Genomic DNA, 14,320 nt, shown 5'->3' on the forward strand with positions numbered 1-14,320 from the left:
CTACTTGGGAGGCAGGAGAATCACTTGAACCCAGTAGGCAGAGGTTTCAGTGAGCCGAGATGGCACCACTGCACTCCAGCCTGGGTGACAGAGCGGGACTCCATCTCAGAAAAAAAAAAAAGACCTTGCTGATAAAACAGGTTGCGGTAAAGAAGCCGGCCAAAACCCACCAGAACCAAGATGGCCACGAGAGTGACCTCTGGTGGTCCCCACTGCTATACTCCCACCAGCGCCATGACAGTTTACAAATACCATGGCAACATCAGGAAGTTACCCTCTATGGTCTAAAAAGGGGAGGCACGAATAATCTACCCCTTGTTTAGCATAGCATCAAGAAATAACCATAAAAATGGGCAACCAGCAGTGCTCGGGGCTGCTCTGTCTATAGAGTAGCCATTCTTTTATTTCTTTATTTTCCTAATAAACTTGCTTTCACTTTACAGTCTCGCCCCGAATTCCTTCTTACATGAGATCCAAGAATACTCTCTTGAGGTTTGGATCAAGACCCCTTTCTGGTAACAGTTTGCCCCAGGAGCATGGAGCCACCTGAAGGACCCTTGGAAATGTAGCCCTGATGGGTGACCCACAGGACTGAGTCTCACTGGAGAAAACAAATCTGTGTAGAGACCACAAGAGCCACCCAAGCGCCTGCAGTAAAGCAATTTTAGAAACATAGAGAAGGGCCCAAGAGAAGTGGGATCAAACCAGGTCTCTGGGCATTTCTGCCCCTTCCAGATGCCATAGAAAAAAATGCCATTGTCTGTATGTGTGTGGGGAGTGTGGGTGGAGTGAAGTCTGGAGCTGCCAGGCGGCCAATGTCTGGCAAGGTTGTACAGGTGATTTGTGGAGCCAATGGGTGGGAGCCCCACACTCTGGGCCCGTGGAGAGCAGCTTTTATTAGAAACCTTCCATTTTTCTGGCATTTCCCTAATGTAGCCAAGCCACTCTTGGCGTGCGCGCACGCACACACACACACACGCACACGCACACTTCTAGATGTCCTTAGCCCCAGAGTGGATTTGATTTGAGGTAGGATAGCAGAGTGTTGGAGAAAGGGCACAGGGCTAGGAGACACAAACGTGGCTCGAATAAGTCAGCCCCCGTCTCTGGGCCTCGGTTTCCTCATCAGCAAAGCACAGAGGGTGACTCATGAGCTCTTACACCCGGCTGAGCCACAGGATGTCAGATCCTATGATTCTCCGATTGGCTCTTAAGGGGCAAGGGAACTGTCAGCCCTGGACGGAGGAGTCGCTCTCAGACCCCAGCTAAGGCAGCTGAGGGGACGCCCGGCTGAAGCTGTCGGAGCCCCATCCCCTTCTGGGGCCCCCAGGTTGCCGACTCTCAAGTGCCCGCGCCCCAGTGAGCGAGTGTCGGGAGCCGACGCAGAAGGCTCCCTCCTACAGCGAGCGGCGGGCAGGGGCCGGCGGGGCACAGGGCTCCGGGCGCCCGGGGACGGGACGTGGCGCCTAACGAGGCGTGGCCGGGGTTGGGCTGGGGCTGCCGCCGGGCGCCGGTTCCCCGCCGTGGGGCGACTCGTCCTTCCTGAACGTGCCACGCTCCGCGGTCGCTCGGCCACAAACAAGGAAGCTTGGGGGACGCCCGGCGGGCGCCGAGGCCCGTGCGAGGCCGGGGCTCCGCGGGGAGGGCGGCCGGGGCAGCAGCGTGGGCCGGGAGGGGACGCGAGGGCGGCATGGCTCTGCTCGCTCAGCGGCCCGGCCCCCGCCCCCGACGTCTGAATAGCTGCTGTGTCTCGGCGGATCCGATTGTTTCACTCTGAGACTGGCTGGCTCTGTGGAATTTCCAGACGCCCCTGTGGGACAGGTCCCGGGGGCGGGGGAGGAATCTGTTTTCAGGAAAAGCCAGGCACCAATCCTCGTTGCCTCTCCTCGTTTGATCCTCTTAGGCCGTCCTGGCCTGAGGGTTTGGCAGGGACAATGCCCCCATCTTACAGATAGCGAAACTGAGGGGAGATACGTCCAGCAGAAAGGAGAGGAGAATTCCCATCTGCCCGCAGTCCCGGCCTGGAAAGCCCTCCGTTGCTGGGCTCAGAATGTGACGGGCCGTCGCCCTCTTTCTCTGGCTGCAGCCTCTGCTAAGGGGATGGCAGATGTCAAGGATCTCCAGACCACGGGGGAGGGAGACCCTGGATCCTGTTCTGGGCTCCCCTGGCTTCCTTTTGCGAGGTGACTCCACCCTCCCCTTCCTGCCTTTTTCCCCTACCCCTCAGTGCACAGGCCTGGGTGAAAAAAAAAAAAAAAACACACAAAAAAAACACAAAAAACCGAGGGCTGTAGTCCTGGCAGGGCCACAGCTTCCAGTGAGAGCTCCATTTCCTTGCTGCACCCCATCAGGACTGGAGGCTAAGGACCAGCACTCCTGTTTTCTCATTAATAAAGCTAACTAAGGCCGGACGCAGTGGCTCACGCCTATAATCCCAGCAGTTTGGGAAACTGAGGTGGGTGGATCACCTGAGGTCAGGAGTTCAAGACCAGCCTGGCCAACATGGTGAACCCTGTCTTTACTGAAAATACAAAAGTTAGCTGGGCATGGTGGTGCACGCCTGTAGTTACAACTACTTGGGAGGCTGAGGCAGGAGGATCGCTTGAACCTGGGAGGCAGAAGTTGCGGTGAGCCAAGAAGGCCACTGCCTCCAGCCTGGGTGATAGAGCAAAACTCCCTCTCAAAAAAATAAATAAGTAATAAAGAAATCTAACTAAAGGCCACTGAGTGTTCCAATTTGTGTACCTTTGGCAAGCCCCTTCCCCATTCTGGGCCTCAGTTTCCCCATCTATATCACGAATATTCTGGGATTCGCATTCAAATACATCCTCTGCAGGCAACAGCCTCCCATAGGGAGTTAACCTTTTTCTTTTGCTGTATTACTCACCTCCCCAGCACCTGTGTACATAGTAGGTACACAATAAAAGGTTAACAAAGTATAATAGGGCCCGGCACCGTGGCTCACACTTGTAATCCCAGCACTTTGGGAGGCCGAGGTGGGTGGATCACCTGAGGTCAGGAGTTCGAGACCAGCTTGGCCAACATAGTCAAACCCCATCTCTACTAAAAATACAAAAAAATTAGCCAGGCATGGTGGCATGTGCCTCTACAGTCCCAGCTACTCAGGAGGCTGATGCAGGAGAATTGCTTGAACCCGGAGGGTGGAGGTTGCAGTGAGATGAGATCACACCACTGCACTCCAGCCTGGGCGACAGAATGAGACTCTGTCTCAAGATAATAATAAGTATAATGGTATCTTTGCCTGTCCCCTCTCTGTCAACAAATTCCTAATGATGACCAAAAACAAGGAGAGAAAAATAAGGGGTTTATCAGCCGTATTATCTCTGCATCACCACAGTGACTAGAGTTGACTCCCACTTCCTGAAGCTGGTGGGGCAGCAGAAATTTTTCCACTCAGAAGCTAGGTTTGGGCCTGGCACAGTGGCTCATGCCTATAATCCTGGTACTTTGAGAAGCCAAGGCAAGAACATTGTTTGAATCCAGGAATTTGAGACCAGCCTGGGCAACATAGTGAGAACTGTCTCTAAGAAATAAAAATAAAAAATTAGCTGGGCGTGGTGGTGCCTGCCTGTGGTACCAGCTACTGGGGAGGCTAAGGTGGGAGAATCGCTTGAGCCTGTGAGATCGAGGCTGCAGTGAGTTGTGATCATGCCATTGCACTCAGCCTGGGTGACAAGAGTGAGACCCTGACTCAAAAAAAAAAAAAAAAAAAAAGGCCAGGCATGGTGGCTCATGCCTGTAATCCCAGCACTTTGGGAGGCTGAGGTGGGTGGATCACCTGAGGTCAGGAGTTTGAGACCAGCCTGGCCAACATGGTGAAACCCCATCTCTACTAAAAATACAAAAATCAGCTGGGTGTGGTGGCACACGCCTGTAATCCCAGCTACTCAGGAGGCTGAGGCAGGAGAATCACTTGAACCCGGGAAGCAGAGGTTGCAGTGAGCCAAGATTGTGCCACTGCACTCCAGCCTGGGTGACAGAGCAAGACTCCATCTCAAAAAAAAAAAAAAAAAAAAAAAAAAAGGAAAGATGCTAGGTTTGAATTTGATCTCTGCTCCTTCTTTACAGCTTCTGGCCTCATAGCCATTTTGACCCCTTGATTCTGACATGTCCTCTGGCTCATGGGTATGTCAGAAATAATGGCACCCATTTTACAGGTGCAAAACCAAAGGAAAAAAGTGAAGTGGCCAATGTCACACCACAAAATACAAGATGGTAAGATGGTAGACACAAGACTGCTTTCTTCATTGGTTCAATGAAGATGGTGATAATAGCAATAGAGCCTGTTTTACAGGATTGCAGGAAGCTCAGCTGCAACAGAGGGAACGCCGTTTAGAAGCTGCAAACTGCTAGTCGTTGGTGGAGCAGAAGCCGCAGTAACACAGATGCCTGGCGAGGGGCTGGGAGAAGGCTTCCTTCCAAAGGTGTTTGCCTCCAGTTCATAAACAGGGCTGGGCTTACGCACTGGACGCACAAGGATGAACAAGACACGGTCCCTGCCTTGGTGGAATTGACACTGTAGGGGTAGGGCACAGACGAATACACAAGTAGCACAACATATCCAGGCAGTTTTTATAAGGTATACAGCCAGCGTTGTGAGAGCTCAGGTGGCCTCCTGGGTGTATTGGATTTGTTTGTTTGTGTTTTGTTTTAACATCTCTGCCATCTTCGGCAGCTCCCGTAAGAGAAACATGGACAGTTTGGGACCTGCCACCCTTTAGCCAGCTTGGATGCCACACCTGAGGGAGAGACTGATTGGGTGACGCCTCCCCTTTTTCCTTGAGTCTCTGGGTGACCCTGTGTGACCAGAGCTGGGCAGCAGTGCATGAAATTCCCAAAGGCCTCAGGAACAAGCTTGCTGGCTTTCCTGTGGGTCAATCAGTCCAGGGAGGTCATGGCAGGTGGTCATGTTTGTGGTGTTTGTTTTTTTGTTGTTGTTGTTGTTTTGTTTTTTGTGGGTTTGTTTTTTGTTTTTTGTTTTTTTTTTTTTTTGGAGATGGAGTTTCACTCTTGTTGCCCAGGCTGGAGGGCAATGGTGTGATCTCGGCTCACTGCAACGTCTGCCTCCCAGGTTCAAATGATTCTCCTGCCTCAGCCTCCCGAGTAGCTGGGATTACAGGTGCCTGCCACCATGCCTGGCTAATTTTTTTGTATTTTTAGTAGAGATGGGGTTTCACCATGTTGGCCAGGCTGGTCTCAAACTCCAGACCTCAGGTGATCCACCCACCTCAGCCTCCCAAAGTGCGAGGATTACAGGCATGAGCCACCATGCCCTGTGGTGTTTTTTTACACCTTGGATTTGAATAATGTGCCAAATGTTTTTAGTTATTTATTTTTTTTCAAGTAAATGTACTTTTTTTTTTTTTGAGACAGTCTTGCTCTGTTGCTCAGGCTGGAATGCAGTGGTGTGATCTTGGCTCACTGCAACCTCCGCCTCCCAGGTTCAAACAGTTCTTCTGCCTCAGCCTCCTGAGTATCTGGGATTATAGGCGCCTGCCACCATGCCTGGCTAATTATTTTCTTTTTCTTTTCTTTTTTTTTTTTTTTTGAGACAGAGTCTCACTCTGTTGCCCAGTCTGGAGTGCAGTGGTGTGATCTCAGCTCACTGCAACCTCTGCCTCCTGGGTTCAAGCGATTCTCCTGCCTCAGCCTCCTGAGTAGCTGGGATTACAGGTGCCTGCCACCACATCTGGCTAATTTTTGTGTTTTAGTAGAGCAAGATTTCACCATGTTGGCCAGGCTGGTCACTAACTCCTGACCTCAGGCGATCCACCCACCTCGTCCTCCCAAAGTGCTGGGATTACAGGCATGAGCCACCGCGCCCGGCCAAATAAATGTGCCTTTGTTTATAATTGCAAATGGGTCAAAGATTCAGCATGTCGTACAAAACTCAAAAGGTACAAAAAAGAACACAGTGAAAAGTAAGTCTTCCTCCCTCCTGTGCTCTCAGCTTCCCAATTCTCCTCCTCAGAGGTAAACACTCTTATTAGTTTCTTCTCTATCCTTCCAGAAATCAAATATTCTCTTCTAGGAATTTTTAAAAAAGCATTGTTTATCAAGATGTGGTCAACAGACCCCCTCAGTCAGAATCGCCCACATCACAAACATTCAAGTTGGAGAACACTGCTTTGAAGAATTTGCCGGCTATCATCCTGTGATGGGAAGGATATTTCCAGATGGCCTTATTTCCTCGCATGATCTCGGCTCGCCGCAACCTCTGACTCCCAGGTTCCAGCGATTCTCCTGCCTCACCCTCCAGAGTAGCTGGGATTATAGGCACGTGCCACCACGCCTGGCTAATTTTTGTATTTTTAGTAGAGACGGGGTTTCACCATGTTGGTCAGGCTGGTCTTGAGGTCCTGATCTCGTGATCCGCCCACCTTGGCCTCTCAAAGTGCTGGCATTACAGGCTTGAGCCACCGCGCCTGGCCCAGATGACCTCATTTCTAAGAAAGGAGACTAAGGCTGAACCTGGTCAAATTCATGCCAGGTCTAGAACTAGTTTTCAACACTTTCTGCCACACTAGTGTTCTGCAGACCCTGTGTGTACGCGCGTGTGTGCGTGTGTGTGTGTGTGCGTGTGTGTGCGTGTGTGTGCGCGTGTGTGTGCGTGTGTGTGCGTGTGTCCGTGTGTGTGCGTGTGCGTGCGTGTGTGCCCGTGTGTGTGCGTATGTGCGTGCGTGTGCATGTGTGTGCGCGTGCGTGCGTGTGTGCGCGTGTGCGTGTGTGTGCGCGTCCTTAGGAGCAAATCCTTTCTCCAAATAATACCTAGAAACACACACACACGCACACGCAAAATAAAAGCAGAATTCCTCGTGTTGAAGTGGGGGTGGGGTGAACAGGGACCTCACTGAGCCTTCCTTGCCTTATTGTAGGCCCTGTGGCACCTCCTTGGGACCCAAGAGTGGAAAGACCACAGTCTCATCTTAGGTGACATCCTAGAAGTGACAGGAATTTGGTATTCAGATGGTCAAATCCAAGGTGGGAAAAGAGGAATTGGAAATCCCACCTCAACTCCATTGCTGGGAACCGTGGATGTCCCCATTGTCCCCAGTGCCTGCTCCTCTCAGTCAGCCCCCCTCTGCATTCCTCAAGCTCATACTAAGCTGATGAATGGAGAAAGCTGGAGCCCAAGTGTCCCCAAGAAAAGAGGTGGCCTCAGCCAGGAGCGGTGGCTCACACCTGTAATCCCAGCACTTTGGGAGGCCGAGGTGGGCAGATCACTTGAGGTCAGGAGTTCAAGACCGGCCTGGCTAACATGGTGAAACCCTGTCTCTACTAATAATACCAAAAAAAAATTAGCATAGTGGCACAGGCCTGTAATCCCAGCTACTCGGGAGGCTGAGGCAGGAGAATCACTTGAACCTGGGAGATGGAGGTTGCAGTGAGCTGAGATCGTGCTAGTGCACTCCGGCCTGGGTGACACAGCAAGACTCTGTCTCAAAAAAAAAAAAAAAAAAAAAAAAAAAAAGAGTTGGCCTCGTTTGAACATTCACATTCCTGACCACTTTAAGTGTATTTATCAAGACTTCTAATGTGCCCAGCACTATAAACTCCAAGAAATCTAAAACTAGTCCTCACTCGCCAGTTACTCTCAGTTTAGCTGGAGAGAGAAGATATAAAAAGAAGTGATAATGGCCAGGCACGGTGGCTCACGCCTCTAATCCCAGCCCTTTAAGAGGCCAAGGCAGGAGGATCTCTTGAGCCCAGAAGTTTGAGACCAGCTCTGGCAACCTACTGAGACTCCATCTCTGAAAAAAATAAAAGAATTAGCCTGGCATGGTAGTGCCTGCCCGTGGTTCCAGCTACTTGGAAGGCTGAGATGGGAAGACTGCTGGAGCCCAGGCGGTCGAGGCTGCAGTGAGCTGAGATGGCGCCATTGCACTCCAGCCTGGGCAAGAAGAGCAAAACTCCATCTCAAAAATAAATAAATAAATAAATAGGAAGTGAAGTGATAGCGACATTAAGCAGGGGTGTGCTGACTGCCAAGTGAGGGGCACAGGCAAGTGGGCAGATGGCCAGGCAGGTGTCTCCAGGGACGTGAGGAAGTGGGAGATCAGTTTAGGGGGAAAGGCCAGAGCTGGGCAGAAAGAAATTACAGGCAACACTGCCTTCCAGGGGAAGCCTGGCCACTGTGAGATGCAGTCAGAGCTGAAGAAGCAGCAAATTGGGCCCTGAAGCCCTGAACTTTTTTTTTTTTTTTAAGACAGGGTCTTACTCTGTTGCGTAGTGGCAGGATCACAGCTCACTGCAACCTCAAATGGATGGACTCAAGTGATCTTTCTACCTTAGCCTCCTGAGTAGCTGGGATTACAGGTGCATGCCACCACGCCTGACTAATTTTTGTATTTTTTTGTAGAAATGGGGTATTGCTGTATTGCCCAGGCTGGTCTTGAACTCTTGGGCTCAAGTAATTCACCTGCCTTGGCCTCCCAAAGTGCTAGGATTACAGGCATGAGCCACCACGCCCAGTCGGGCCCTGAACTCTAATCCTAGCTTAACTGGCTTGAGGGACTTGGGTTGGAGTTGAGAAAGGTTTTTTTTTTTTGTTTTGTTTTGTTTTTTTGAGACTGAGTTTCACTCTTGTTGCCCAGGCTGGAGTGCAATGGCGCGATCTCAGCTCACTGTAAACTCCACCTCCCGGGCTCAAGTGATTCTCCTGCCTCAGCCTCCTGAGTAGCTGGGATTACAAGCATGCCACCACATCTGGCTAATTTTTGTATTTTTGGTAGAGACGGGCTTTCACCACGCTGACCAGGCTGGTCACGAACTCCTGACCTCAGGTGATCCAGCCACCTCGGCCTCCCAAAGTCCTGGGATTACAGGCATGAGCCACCGCGTCCGGCCAAAGTTAAGGAAGATTTTAACAGCATACTTCCATCCTTCAAACCTGCTTCACCATAAATCACAGCTCTATCCTTTGAGTGGCTCCACCTGGCTCACGCCACTGCAGCCTCACGCTGGCCTCCTAACTACTGTTTGAACACACCAAGATCACTCTCACCTGAGCACTTGCTGGTCTCTCTGCTGGAAGGCTCTTCCCCCAGGCACTTGTATGGCTGGATCCCTCATTTCTTTCCTTCACTGGGCTCAACACCTGATCAGGGAGGCATTCTCCAACTGCCCTTTGTTAAACAGCACCCTTTCCGCTCTCAACACGCCTTCCCTTCTTTATGTTCTTCATAGCATCTATCATCATATGGCATTCTATATATTTACCTGTTGGCTGCCGCTCCCATTAAGTGTGAGTTCCATGCGGGCAACACTGTTCGTGCCCCTGGTGCCTAGAACAGCACCAGACACATAGTAGGTATTACAACATGAGCATTCATTGAATAAGTCAGTACATGAGTAACTCCCTCTCCTTTTTTCTTTTTTTTTTCTTTCTCACCCCCATGATTGCCTAGAGAGAGTAACTCCCTCTCAATGATTCTCACAGAATCCTCTCTAGGATGGAGGCGGGTGCTCACCTTGGCCTGGAACTTTGATCTCACGGACAGCAGAGGTCCTGGTGCAACTTTACCATGCCACAAGCAGTTGTAGCAGTGCAATTGTAAATGTCACCAGAAGGTGACAGTTGCCAAGGTGACAGCTTCTCATGGTACGTGATAAGGAACCGGGTGGAGAGGAGACCTAGCCTTGGAAAGGGAGCACCATAGGAGTTGGTGGGAGCAGGTGAAAGGCTTGGTTCCTTGCTCCCTGCCTGGTGCCTGGTCACTGCAGACACTGAGTCAGGGACCAAGGGGAGGAGGGAGGCAGTCATCGTCATGACAGGAGCATCAGTGAAACTGCTGGCCTGGTGTCCCCTCCTGGGCCTGGACTCCATGTCCTTTATCTGTCCTTGGTACCCCAGATGAGTCAGCAAGATCCAGCCTCTGAGGTTCATTGCAGCACTTCCCCTGGAGGCAGATTAGAGGATGTTGCAGGACATTAAGTAATACATCTGGAGCAGGCGCGGTGGCTCAAGCCTATAATCCCAGCACTTTGGGAGGTCAAGGCGGGCGGATCACCTGAGGTCAGGAGTTTGAGACCAGCCTGGCCAACATGCTGAAACTCTGTTTCTACTAAAAATACAAAAATTAGCCAGGCGTGGTGGTGCACGCCTGTAATCCCAGCTACTCAGGAGGCTGAGGCAGGAGAATCTCTTGAACCTGGGAGGCGAAGTTTGCAGTGAGCCGAGATTGCCCCACAACACTCCAGCCTGGGCGACAGAGCCAGGCTCTGTCTCAAATAAATAAACAAACAAACAAATAATTAAATAAATAATACATCTGGTAGGGAAGGAGGCTGGGAAAGCCAGCTTGCAGCCTGGGGATAAGAGTCATCTGGACAGAACTTGTCTCTGTATGGAACCCTACAGTCCAGGAAACAGATGGCACTGGGAACTCAGGGAGAGGTGGGGCTTCCCTAGCCTCAGCTGAAAATCAGCATTTTAGCCGGGCGCGGTGGCTCATGCCTGTAATCCCAGCACTTTGGGAGGCCGAGGTGGGCGGATCACAAGGTCAGGAGATCGAGACCATCCTGGCTAACACGGTGAAACTCCATCTCCACTAAAAATACAAAAAATACAAAAAATTAGCCGGGCCTGGTGGCGGGTGCCTGTAGTCCCAGCTACTCGGGAGGCTGAGGCAGGAGAATGGCGTGAACCCGGGAGGCGGAGCTGGCAGTGAGCCGAGATGGTGCCACTGCACTCCAGCCTGGGCGACAGAGCAAGACTCCGTCTCAAAAAAAAAAAAAAAAAAAAAAAGAAAGAAAGAAAATCAGCATTTTAGCTACAAGCAGGTGAAAAAAGACAGTTTCAAAGCAGCAAATCCTCACGGAAAATGAATGTAGGCGTGCCTTGCTTTAAGCCATTCCTTATAGAAAAACTGAATCTCTCCCAAGAATAAACAATAAAGGGGGTAATTCTTCATTAGAAAGAGGGATGCTCCTTGGAGACACAGGTGAGTTTCCCTTGTGAACTGGAAATCACTGCCTTTATAAATATTGTTTCCTCATAACTTGAAATGTTACACTTTCTGATTTATAAAACTACCTTCAAATACAGGAATACTTTCACACATAAAATCTCATCAGATTTTTTTTTTTTTTTTTTTGAGTCTCACTCTGTCGCTCAGGCTGGAATGCAGTGGCACAATCTTGGCTCACTGCAACCTCCACCTCCCCAGTTTCAAGCAATTCTCCTGCCTCTGCCTCCCAAGTAGCTGGGATTAAAGGCGTGACCACCACACCCTGCTAATTTTTGTATTTTTAGTAGAGATGAGATTTTACCATGTTGGTCAGGCTGGTCTGGAACTCCTGACCTCAAGTGATCCACCCACCTCAGCCTCCCAAAGTGCTGGGATTACAGGCGTGAGTCACCAAACCCAGCTGATCATCTCATCAGATTATCAGAGGAACCTATGAGGTATCTATCATTATACCCCCTCCCCCGCTTTTTTTTTTTTTTTTTTTTTTTTTTTTTAGAGAAAGGGTCTTGCTCTGTTGCCTGGGCCGGAGTGCAGTGGTGCAACCTTCGCTCATTGCAGCCTAGACCTCAAGAGATCCTCCTGCTTCAGCCTCCTGGGACTACAGGTGCACACCACCACATCTGGCTAATTTTTTAAATTTTTGGTAGAGATGGGGTCTCGCCACGTTGCCCAGGCTGGTCTCCAACTCCTGGGCTCAAGAAATTCTCCTGCCTCAGCCTCCCAAAGTGCTGGGATGACAGGCGTGAGCCACCACACCTGACCAATTATCTCCATTTTGCCAGCGAGGAAACAGGCTAAGAGCGGATAAGTCACATAGTTCAGGCAGGCCTTCAGGCTTGAAGCTCTTCCCAGCACATCACACCTGTCCCCATGTGATTCCGACACAGCTCTTGGGAGGCTGGTACAGAGCAACAGATTATGATCCCATGTGAGAGATGAGAAAACTGAGCCCCCACAGGGAGGAGAAGGGCTCCAAATAGATTCCCTGACTGAGTCTAGGCTCTAGAGTCAGACACACCCAGGTTCAAGTCCTAGGTCTACCACTCACCAATTCTCCTTGGCAAGTACTTGACCTCTTGGTGCCTCGGTTTCTACATCTATAAAATGGGGATGATAATAACTAAGTCGTGGGAGCTGGGAGGGTGAACTGAAGTGATGTATGTTATTGTTGAGAGTGCTGCCTGACACACGGCTGCTTGTCATTCTTGTTATTTTGTATGCCTGTCATTCTTGTTATTTTCAGAGCATTTCACACTTCTATGAAATATCCACAGAGGCGTGTAATGGAGAGTCTCCTCCGGGGGCAGGCAAGATGTCAGCCAACCTCATCCTAGCCCTTCCCTCCCCTCACCAACCTCAACCTTTCTTGAAGGTCACACTAGGCTGGTTCTCTCCCAGCCCCCAAGAAACTCCCTGCCACTGCCTGGCCCACCTTGAAGCTGCCCGGTGGCCCTGGCAGATGAATGGCATCTCCTGGGGCTGCACCCGGCATGTGGTCATCCTGCCTCTGCCTGCGGCAGGGCCTGGAGCCTGGACATGCCTGGCAGGCTGCCAGGGCTTCTTTGGTAGGACGCCCCGCCACTCCCTCTGGGCCCCTCTATTCTGGGAGCTGTAATTTAGACAGCCTTCTCCGCCCCAATTGCTATCTGTGACAGCAGTCCCTGTTCCCCAGGGCCCTGCCCACCCCTCCTTGCCTGCCTTTTCATAAACAGCTCCCGGGCTGCCCTGTTATCTTGGGCACTGTGGCTCTGGGGAGGAGGCCCTGCCACCCTGAAGATACAACGAATCCCTCCATCCCAGGGAGAAGCTGACCCAATGCAGACAGAGGTGGGATAAAGCCCTCACCCACCAAAGCCCAATATAGCGGCCCTCAGAACCTGACCCTGAAGTCTGCTGGATGGGGTGGGGCGCAGAGAAGAGGACAGGCTGTCATTATTCCCCCAACACCCTGGGGACTGGGTCAGCCGGGGCTGTGGTCTCCCTAAAGGCCCCTGCCTCAGCCATGCATGTTCAGCCACAGGCCACAAAATGTGTGTGTGTGTCTGTGTGTTGAGGGTATCAATAATAGCAACAAAAGTGATGTTTCTAAAATGCGAATGTGCCGATGTTTCTAAAATGCAAATATGCCAATATTTCTAAAATGCAAATATGCCTGGGGAGGCTGAGGGGAGAGCATCTCTTGGGACCAGGAGTTCAAGACCAGCCTGGGCAACATAGCAAGACTCCATCTCTACAAAAAAAAAAAAAATTAAAAATTAGCTGGGTATGGTGACCAATTAGACCTAGCTACTTGGGAGGCTGAGGTAAGAAGACTGCTTGAGCCAGGGAGGTCAAGGCTGCAGTGAGCTGAGATCGTGCCACCGCACTCCAACTTGGGCAACAGAGCCAGACCCTGTCTCCAAAATAAAATAAAATAAAACATAGGCCAGGTGCGGTGGCTCACACTTGTAAACCTAACACTTTGGGAGGCCGAGGTGGGTGGATCACTTGAGGTCAGGAGTTCAAGAGCAGCCTGGGCAACATGGTGAAATCCCATCTCTACTAAAAATACAAACAAATTAGCCTGGCATGGTGGCAGGCACCTGTAATCTCAGCTACTTGGGAGGCCGAGGCAGGAGGATCACTTGAACCCAGGAGGCGGAGGCTGCAGTGAGCTGAGATCCTGCTACTACTGCACTCCAGCTTGGGTGACAGAGGGAGAGTCCGACTCAAAAAAATCAAAATCAAAATAAAATAAAATGCAAATGAGATTGTGTCACTCCCTGACTCCAAACCTTCAGTGTTTCCCCACAGCCCTTACGGATGAAGCTCAAAAGACCCTCCAAGCTCTGCCTTTTCTACCACTTCTCTCACCTCAGTGCCTTGGCACGAGCTTCCCCGGCCCCTGCCTGGACATTGTTCTCCTCTTCACCTAACTCCTGTTCATCCTGCAGGTCTCAGCTTATAAGTTAATGCTCATGGAACCCTCCTGTGACATCACAGACACTCCCTCCCTGGTCCTCCCTTTGGACTGGGATGGGTGTCCCTCTTGACTTCACCAGAAGCACCACGCCCTTGCCTGTGCACCGGTCTACTTGCTGCCAGCTATAAGTGCTCCCAGGGCCGAAGCTTCCTCTTATTGTTATTTTTCAGTCACTAGCCTGGTCCTGGCACACAGTAGGTTTTCCAAATATATTTGTTGGAAGAATGTGCAAATGAATACATGAATGACTCCTCTGGCCCTCCAGGATGTGTGGGTGTCTTGAGGGGTATTTGACTACTTTGTGCCTTCCATTTTCTTTTTTGTTTGTTTGTTTTTTGAGGCAGAGTCTCCCTCTGTCACTCAGGCT

General features: G+C 50.9%; 1 long non-coding RNA gene across 1 annotated transcript in view; it reads right to left on the bottom strand.

The window, feature by feature from the left end:
* LOC129533711 (uncharacterized) overlaps nt 1-13,910 on the bottom strand; it is a 35,717-nt gene extending 21,807 nt beyond the window's left edge. Inside the window, exons 1-2 of the long non-coding RNA XR_008680049.2 lie at nt 13,845-13,910; nt 9,026-9,305 (exon numbers count right to left, since the gene is read on the bottom strand). This is a non-coding gene — a long non-coding RNA (uncharacterized lncRNA). The remainder of the gene's footprint in view (nt 1-9,025; nt 9,306-13,844) is intronic.
* Nucleotides 13,911-14,320: the final 410 nt, after the last annotated feature.

Source organism: Gorilla gorilla, chromosome 4, assembly GCF_029281585.2.
Source record: "Gorilla gorilla gorilla isolate KB3781 chromosome 4, NHGRI_mGorGor1-v2.1_pri, whole genome shotgun sequence".
In the NCBI taxonomy this organism is placed as follows: Eukaryota; Metazoa; Chordata; class Mammalia; order Primates; family Hominidae; genus Gorilla; species Gorilla gorilla.